This window comes from Bubalus kerabau, chromosome 3, assembly GCF_029407905.1.
Source record: "Bubalus kerabau isolate K-KA32 ecotype Philippines breed swamp buffalo chromosome 3, PCC_UOA_SB_1v2, whole genome shotgun sequence".
NCBI classification, from domain to species: domain Eukaryota; kingdom Metazoa; phylum Chordata; class Mammalia; order Artiodactyla; family Bovidae; genus Bubalus; species Bubalus kerabau.
This window is the reverse complement of record NC_073626.1, coordinates 13,583,842-13,593,116: the sequence shown is the minus strand read 5'-3', so window position 1 is coordinate 13,593,116 and position 9,275 is coordinate 13,583,842.

Here is a 9,275-nt window from a genome sequence, read left to right as displayed (position 1 = left end):
TAACCAACAATTATGAGATGATTATAGAAATTTAAATATTAACAGGATATTTGATGATATTAAGGGATATTAAAGAAAATTGTCCAGTATTTTTGCCTGGAAAATTCCGTGAGCATAGGAACTTGGTGGGCTACAGTCTCTTTTAATACCAGTGAAATGATAACATTTCTGGGATTTGCACCAAACTAGTACAGGGAAGGGTAGGGATACAGACAGAGGGCTGTATTTGAAACAAGACTGGACACATAGATAGTTGTTGAAGCTGAGTATTGAGTATAAAAAGTTTTTTTTTTCTATTTTTGTATATGTTCAAAAATACTTATAATTAAAAAGTTATATATTTTATTAGTTGTAGATGAAAATTTCTGAAACACATCACACACTTTCTAAACACTTTCCTAAACACTTGATCTTTTCTTGATAACACTTGGTCTTCATTCTAAACAGTGCACTAAAATAGAGTAAATATCTCAATAAACTAGAGGAACTTTCTCATTATGTGTTTCAGGATACAGAAGAAAGGTCTTCTCAGGTGGCACTTCCAGTGCAGGATTTAAGAGACATGGGTTCAATCCCTGGGTTGGGAAGATCACCTGGAGGAGGTCATGACACCCCACTCCAGTACTCTTGCCTGGAGAATCCCATGAACAGAGGAGCCTGGAGGGCTACAGTCCATAGGGTCACACAGAATCAGACAAGACTGAAGCAATGTAGCATGCACGTATGCATACGGAAGAAATCACATTAAATTCTTGGTTTTATTTGAAAACCAGTTTTCTCCATTCTGTGGAGAACATCATGCATCTATATTTTAACTAATTAAGAACAGTTAATTGACCTGGTGTTTCAGTGTTTAAAACTCTGTGCTTCCACTGCAGGGGGTATAAGTTCAATTCCTGGTCAAGGAACTTAGCTCTCACAAACCACACACACACACACACACACACACAGAATAAAAAATAAACCACTAATCTATAAAAGTATTTCTCAAATAGGAGTCACAACGCCACAGAGGTACGTGAGATTTGTATGAAAATCCATTAGAAGCAGATCCATTTCCTCCAGCCCCAATTTTACACTTGAGGTCAGCTAGACCTACTTATTTTTGTTTTGGGTGTTTTATTAGTAACATGGTAAATGCAGGGCCAGAAAGGTGGTAGGAAAAGTCCAAGACATCAAGTTACAGTAAAGCTATTTTTCCATCTCAGTCCATGACTGAGATTAATGGGAGTCAGAATTGTCTGGGCATAGAGCCTTCTACATCCCATTCTGACCCAAAAAATGGGAAGGTATTTGTATTGGAACTGGAAACAGGAGTTATACTGTCCCCCTGATTTAGGGGGACAGAACTCACAAGTCTAGAGACCTCTTCCTGTGGGAACTCATTAACAATGGTTCCAATAAAGTGAAAATTCTTTACAAATAAGTCTGTGTGCTGTGCTAAGTCACTCCAGTTGTGTTCAACTCTTTGCGAACCAATGGACTATAGCCCACCAGGCTCTTCTGTCCATGGAATTCTCCAGGCCAGAATACTGGAGTGGGTTGCTATGCCTCCTCCGAGGGATCTTCCCAACCCTGGGACTGAACCCATTTCTCTTGCATTGGCAGATGGGTTCTGTGCCACTAGTGCCACCTGGGAAGCCCAGATAAGCCCGAGAGTTACCAGTTGTTTCCTTTCACAGAGCAGCCCATTTGCTGAGACGCAAGTGATGCCTGCTGTCAGGATCCAGCACTTCTCCACTCCCTGACCAGCACTGCTCAGACATTCTCCACTCGGACCTCACTAGGTCTGGACTCAGAGCAGTTGCACGTGCTTCTAATGAAGGGATATATCGGTGCTCAGTATGTAGCTCTGATTAGGGCGGTTAACTGGTCCTCCTGTGATGAATGAGCATTCGGTCCTAAATCCCACATCCATCAATGATGTGAGAAAGGGTGTCTTAAGACACCCTTTTAGTTCCTTCTATTAGGAAGGATCTTCTATAATAATAGAATTGTAGAACTTCATCCTCATTCAATTGATTTAGTGAAAGTGAAGTCACTCAGTCATGTCCCAGTCTTTGCGACCCCATGGACTGCAGCCTACCAGGCTCCTCCGTCCATGGGATTTTCCAGGCAAGAATACCGGAGTGGGTTACCATTTCCGTCTCCAGGAGATCTTCCCGTTATTAAATGCCTGTCTTTCTAATTTTAACCTTTCTAGAGGAGGCAATGGCACCCCACTCCAGTACTCTTGCCTGGAAAACCCCATGGACCGAGGAGCCTGGTGGGCTGCAGTCCATGGGGTCGCAAAGTGTTGGACACGACGGAGCAACTTCACTTTCACTTTTCACTTTCATGCATTGGAGAAGGAAATGGCAACCCACTCCAGTGTTCTTGCCTGGAGAATCCCAGGGATGGGGGAGCCTGATGGGCTGCCATCTATGGGGTTGCACAGAGTCGGACACGACTGACGTTACTTAGCAGCAGGCGCAGAGGAGGTGTAATGGAAGCGCAGTGTAGTTTTAACCTGTATTTCTCTGATGACTCACAGTATATTTCTCCATGTGTTTAGCTTTAGCTGTCATTCAGCAACGTTTTGCACTTTTCAGTATGTGGTCTTGCATACATATATTTCATATTTATTTCTAAATATTTTATTTTAATGCTATTATAACAGTAAAAGTGAAATCAAAGTGTTAGTTGCTCAGTTGTGTCCAACTCTTTGCAACCCCATGGTCTGTCCATGAAACCCTCTAGGCAAGAATACTGGAGTGGGTTGCCATTCCCTTCTCGAGGGGATCTTCCCGACCCAGGGATTGAACCCGGATCTCTTGCATTGCAGGCAGATTTTTTTTTAACATCTGAGCTACCTGGGATGCCCGTAATATAACAGGAGAAATGTGATTTCTAGTTTGCTGAGTTTTTTGTGAATGGGTGTTCATTTATGTCAAATACTGTCAAGTATTTCTGCACATATTGAAATATTTATGTGCTTTATTCTTTGTTATATTAATATGTTTAGTGATGTGACCAATTTTAAAATGTTAATCAATTTTGCATTCTTGAGATACACTCCACCTGTTCAGGATGTATTATCAGTTTAATGTAGTGCTGGATTCACTTGGCTAATATTCTGTTAAAATTTTACTTCTATGTTGAAAAAAATTATTAATAGTATTTCCTTGAAATGACTTTTTTCTAACTTTGGTCTCAGGGTAATGCTGGGTTTATAATGAGTTTGGAATCATGCCCTCTTCATTTACCAACTAAAAGAATTTGTTTAGGATTGATATCTCTCCTCTCTTAGATGCTTAATAGAATTTACCAATGAAGCCAGACACTTCTGGAACTTTCTTTGAGGGAAGATTTTAAACTATGCCTTAATTTACTAAGTAAATTAAGGTAGATATTTAGATTTCTCTTTCTTCATGTGTCAGTTTAATAATTTTTGAGTTTTAAGAAATTTGTCTGTTTCTTCAAAACCATCAGAAAATTGGTATAGTTTAAATATTCTCATCATATGTTAACATCTCTAGGAAACATGGTTCCTCTTTTTTAAACTCCCAATAAGGGCAGAGTGTGTCTTCTGTCTTTTCTTTTTTTCTTGATCAGTCCAGCTAGAGTTTTATGTTTTAATGATCTTTCCAAGGAATCAACTTTGGATTACATTTCTCTTGTGATTTCTTCTTTGATCAATGGATTATTTAAAGGGTGTTATCTAATGTAAAATAATCTGGAATGTTTTCCAGAAAACTACTTATTATTTAATCTGTTATGATAAGAGAATACATTTTTATTGTTTAACCATTTTACATTTATTGTTCCATGAACCACCACGTGGTCTATCTCGGTGAATGTTTCATAGACACGTGACAAGAACATGTATGCTTCTGGCTCTGGTTGGAGTGCTCTGTGTATGTCAGTTAGGTCAGGTTATTTGTTCGAATTTTCGTTATACTTTTCAATTATCTGTTTACCTGTTATATATAGTACTAAGAAAGGACTACCGCTGTCTCTAACAGTAACTATGAATTTTCTACTTCATCTTTAATGTCTATCAATTTGCTTCCTGTTCGTTTTGGTTCATTCATAAGGTATACATATTTGGGCTTCCCAGGTGTTGCAGTGGTAAAGAATATGCCTGCAAATGCAGGAGACGCAGGAGATGTGGGTTTAATCCCTGGGTTAGGAAGAGCCGCTGGAGTAGGAAATGGTGACCCAGTCCAGTTTTCTTGCCTGAAAAATGCCATGGACAGAGGAGCCTGGCGGGCTATAGTCCATGAGACCACAAAGATTTGGACATGACCAAGCAACTAAGCACACAATGCATTTAGACATAATTTTTCTTGATGAGTTGACCCTTCAGCATTATAAAGTTTCTCTCTTTATTCCTGGTAACACTCCTTTCCAGAAGTCTATTTTTATGCCATATTAATAGCCACACCGGCCTCCAGCATTCTAACGTTTAGAGATTGCATCATGTATTTTCCTATTGTTCTACCTTGAGCGTCCCTGTGTATTTATATTTAATGTGCATTTTTCTTACTTTTTATTTAGTACAACAACTTCTGCCTTTCAAGGATAGATTCTCACTTGTTCCTTCACACTTTAAGGTGTATTTGCTGATTACAGTGGAATTAAGAAAAAGAAAGCTGGAACAGTTAGTCTCTTGAAATGCTCTGTAATATAAAGGCATTTGTAGCCAGAGCAAAACATCAGCGTCCAGACTAGCAGTGTGCTGAGTCATTCTAACTGTTCAACATTCTAAATGCCCGTGAACTGTAGCAATCTTATAGAAGTCATGCTCATTTTCTAGACATTTTGTGTGTTGATAGTATTGACAATGAAAATCATTCAATTACAGAGTTGTAAGGAAACATCACTTATTGTAACATCAGTTATAATTAGAAGCATCACTTATTACTCACATTAGAGCCTTTCTGGTCCTAGTCCCTTAGATTTATGGATATGGAAAATAACACCAGAGAGGTTAAGTAACTAACCCAGGAGCACACAGGAAGTAATCTTTCTGAGCCAAGATGAGAGGGCTGATTATTCTACCATCTCAATATATGTTGGGTAAACACTTGGCATTTTTGAGCTATAAAGCACTGAACACCAATCCTCAATGTGTGAGTCTCGGTTAGAGTTAAGACTCTATCTCCCATTCTCGAACTGAATGGACCATTCCATCAACTTGGCTGTGAGCATTTTACCACGGCTGTGCCAACTGGGCCCTCCATTCTGATACTGAAACTATGGAGGGCAGGATATATCACAGAGGGAGGTCAAGATTCTGCCATTAGGAATTAGGAGCGGTTAGGAGACAGCTGCAGCACCATCGAGAGTCCAGCAGAAGGACTCGTTCTGTAGCGTGACCTCAGCTGTGCTCCCTTCTGTCTAACCTCCCTTGGTTTGTGATGATTTTTCATGCCTTATTCTTCAGGCTTCCCATAGAGTCTCTAAATTTCCAGATACAGCTCCAAGACTAACTTAGATTTTGTTTCTGCCCCTTGTAACGAAAACAGGAGGGCGAAAACTGAGATCCCTTTCTTTGGACATTTGTAGAAGTGGCAACGTAGCTGCTGATAGGCTGAGTTTATCTATAGATGTGGTGGAGATATTTCTGGTGTACACAATTTTTAAAAAATAACATTAGTCACAAACATTCAAAAATAGAGACCATTTTGAAATCTTGATCTCTAGCTTATCTTGAAAAAGCAGATTATATGACAGACCACATTGCACGGCAACAACCCAGCTGGAAATGAGCAACAAGCCCCTGCCCTCTATGCCAAGTGCATAATTTACAAGTTGCCAGCATCTCCACATAGACCATTTACTTCATTTACAACTATGTGCTGCCTCGTAGGCATTTCAGTTGGTGGTCCCTGTCCCAGTCATACAGGACTCCTCCTGGTTTTTATATATATATATATGTGTGTGTGTGTGTGTGTGTATACATACATATATATATCCATCATGCAGTTTCCTATCTTCAGGGCTTTATATCCTATGCATTTTCTGCTTTGTTCACTTCTATGCCTTGTAAATACTTAACATCCTTCAGAGTTATGACCAAATGTCTTATGTATTTTGAAACTTTCCCTGGTTTCCCCAAGCAGAGGTGTTTATTACCTCCCTTGAACCAGGTCTGCATCCTGTAAATATCTTCAATTTAGCACAATGATTTCTTTACACACTTGCCTCTTTTGATGTGTTGGACTCATAGAAGTCAGGACCCAGTGTGTGTATGTGTGTGCACACATGCATGATTTCATCCCAGAATCTTAGGCGTCAACAAACGAATGACTCTGTGAACTTGGTAAATTCCTCATCCATTACTGTCTTTATAAAATATTAGTAACCATTTTCACCTGCCTCACAGGGGTGTCTTAAGATTTGATTCACATTTACAAAGCACTTGGAAATCCCTGGATTTGAGATGCTGCAGAAGTGAACACATTATTATTATTATCAACTTGAGGCAGATAAATTGTAAAGAGAATGCACAGGACTGGGATTGCTTGATATTTACAATAATATAGGTCTCTTTGCTGGGAATGCTACCTCTCCGGAAAGGCATGCTATGAATTACATTTTCTTTCCCTAGAAAACAGTTCTTAAGCTCAAGTCAGATCACTGTGCTGGTTATATTTTGCTTCACTTTTGGATTTATACAGCTCAGAGCAACATATTATCCAGCCTGCAATGAAACACTTTGGATACTCTCAAGATATATATAAGCATAGACAAAAAGGAAAGGTAATTTTCTATTTTTATGAACTAGCTCAATGAAATGTCATCCTTTTATACTAAATCATATAAAGCCAGCCTTCTGGATATTTAAAGTGAGAAATCAGAATTTGTTATGTAGGTGTTGTTTTTTATCACAGCCAAGTTTTAGGGGGAAAATGTGTCGGTGTCTTCAGCAGTTTTTCAACTCTCTTTAAGCTTAACTTAAAGGTATATGAGCACCTCAAGCCCACATATTCCTTTTCAGCAATGCTCTGATGTTTTCTCTTCTCCCATCAGCAGTTTTCTGATGCATTACTACTGCTTCTTGCTCCATTTCACTATTGGGGGAGATCACATTCTGATAAACCCACTTGCAGGAAGACTTCCCCTTCCAGTTGCCAATCCGTTCTTTATACTCGTTTCACGAACAGTCTTTTTGAAGCGTGTCTCTACTTCCTCATCTCCCAACTCATGTGTCATTCCATTTAATCAGGCCCCCATTGCCTCAAGTCCACTGAAATCACTCTGGCAAATGTTTCCAGTGACCTCTGACAAGCCAGGCTTTGCTCATTCTGCTCTCTCTCCCTAAAATGCTCCTCCATGATACATCCTGCTGTCTCTCAAAACTCAGCGTGAGGGGCACCTTCCTTCTTATAGTGATGCCCCCACAGCATCCTTTCCCAGACTTGGTCAAATATGCCTTGTGTCTCCAGTGCACTTCACACATATGCCATCAGAAACTATATTGTTCTTATATTTTATATTTTGGCCTCCTCCTTTATACCAAAAACTTTTTATGAGAGTTGACTCTCAAATAACGTGGGGGTTAGGGGTGCCAACCCTCTGCTCAGTTGAACATTTGCAGATAACTTACAGTCGGCACTCCGTATCTTTGGTTCTTCCCCATCTACAGTTCCACATACATGGATTCAAACAAACTCAATCTGTAGTGTTGTACTATTTACTATTTTTTTTAATCTGCATATAAGTGGACCCCTGCAGTTCAAACCCCTGTTGTTGCAGAGTGAACTGTATTACTAATTTCACCTCTATAAGTTCTAGGTAATATATACTGAATGACTGCTTTTTGTAAGAAGAAAATAAATGCAAGGCTGATAGCTGGCATCCAGATTAATATGCTACCTCTGCCAGTATATTCTGGTTTTGACAGTGATATACTCATGGATGCTGCCCAGTAACAATAATAATCCTGGAAGGTTTGGGATTGGAAGGGATTTTGCATGTTGATGATTCCTAACTTTCTCTCTTGGAATCTCGTGTTACAAGATATTAACACATTTTCTTATAAGAGGTTCCATGTCTAAAAATGTGAGGAAATAATGTACAGAAAATCTAATCTATGTTTGCATCATTTCTGATTTCAGGATTTCTAAGGGCCTTTCTTATATGCCATTGATGTCTAAAAGGGCTATATGAATATTTCCCAAAATTTTTTGAGAGAAAATCAGTTTATTTGTAGAGAATCCTGTAGAGTTGGTGTTCTTCACTTTGGACAAAGCTAGTGATGCTGCTGCTGCTGCTAAGTCTCTTCAGTCGTGTCTGACTCTGTGCGACCTCATAGACGGCAGCCCACTAGGCTCTCCCGTCCCTGAGGTTCTCCAGGCAAGAGCACTGGAGTGGGTTGCCATTTCCTCCTCCAATGTATGAAAGTGAAAGGTGAAAGTGAAGTCACTCAGTCCTGTCTGACTCTTAGTGACCCCATGGACTGCAGCCCACCAGACTCCTCCACCCATGGGATTTTCCAGGCAAGAGTACTGGAGTGGGGTGCCATTGCTTTCTCTGAGTGATGCTGATTACTTGCTTTTAACTAAAGAAGAAAATGATGATCAGAGACCCATTGTAGCACCCAATGTCTTATTGACATTAGAACTGGGGCTTCCAATTTTTGGACCAGCAATTTTTCCGATAATGGATGATGGAAGAGTTCTCAACTCTGTGGGAGGCCACTTGAGATTTGATAGAGGAAAAAGAGAATTCATGACTTAACAGGACAAGACATAGTGAGTACGACTGATAAGTGTTGTAATACAGAAAACAAGATGATTATCATGATGAGGTCCTGAAAGTGATAGGAGGTGATGAGACGCAGAGCAGGGGTGGGCCACTTTGCATGGCATTGTGGAACACTGCCCTGTCGAAGTGGGGCGCTCCTGAAAGCATAACTTTCAAATAGCAATGTGTTCTTAAAACACACAAAATAAATCATTATTTACTCTACTTCTGACTAAAGCTGACTCATTATCCATTGAGTGAGAAATCACTGCATACTTGGCCCCTGGAAAGGAAGTAGATATGGACACTCTCTTGAGGTTCTTAAAAATAAGAGGAAATAATGAGGAAAACAGATTTATACAGAGTCTCTGTTTATACTGGAAAACATTTACAGTAGAATTCAAAACCCTTGGCACATCACAGTTTTCTAATACTTACTGATTTAAGAGTCTTAACTAACATTTCTTAAAAGTATCCATTCTGAACTGTGGGTTTTAACTATTCTTAAATACGATGCATTGTAAGCTTGATTTTCCCAAAGC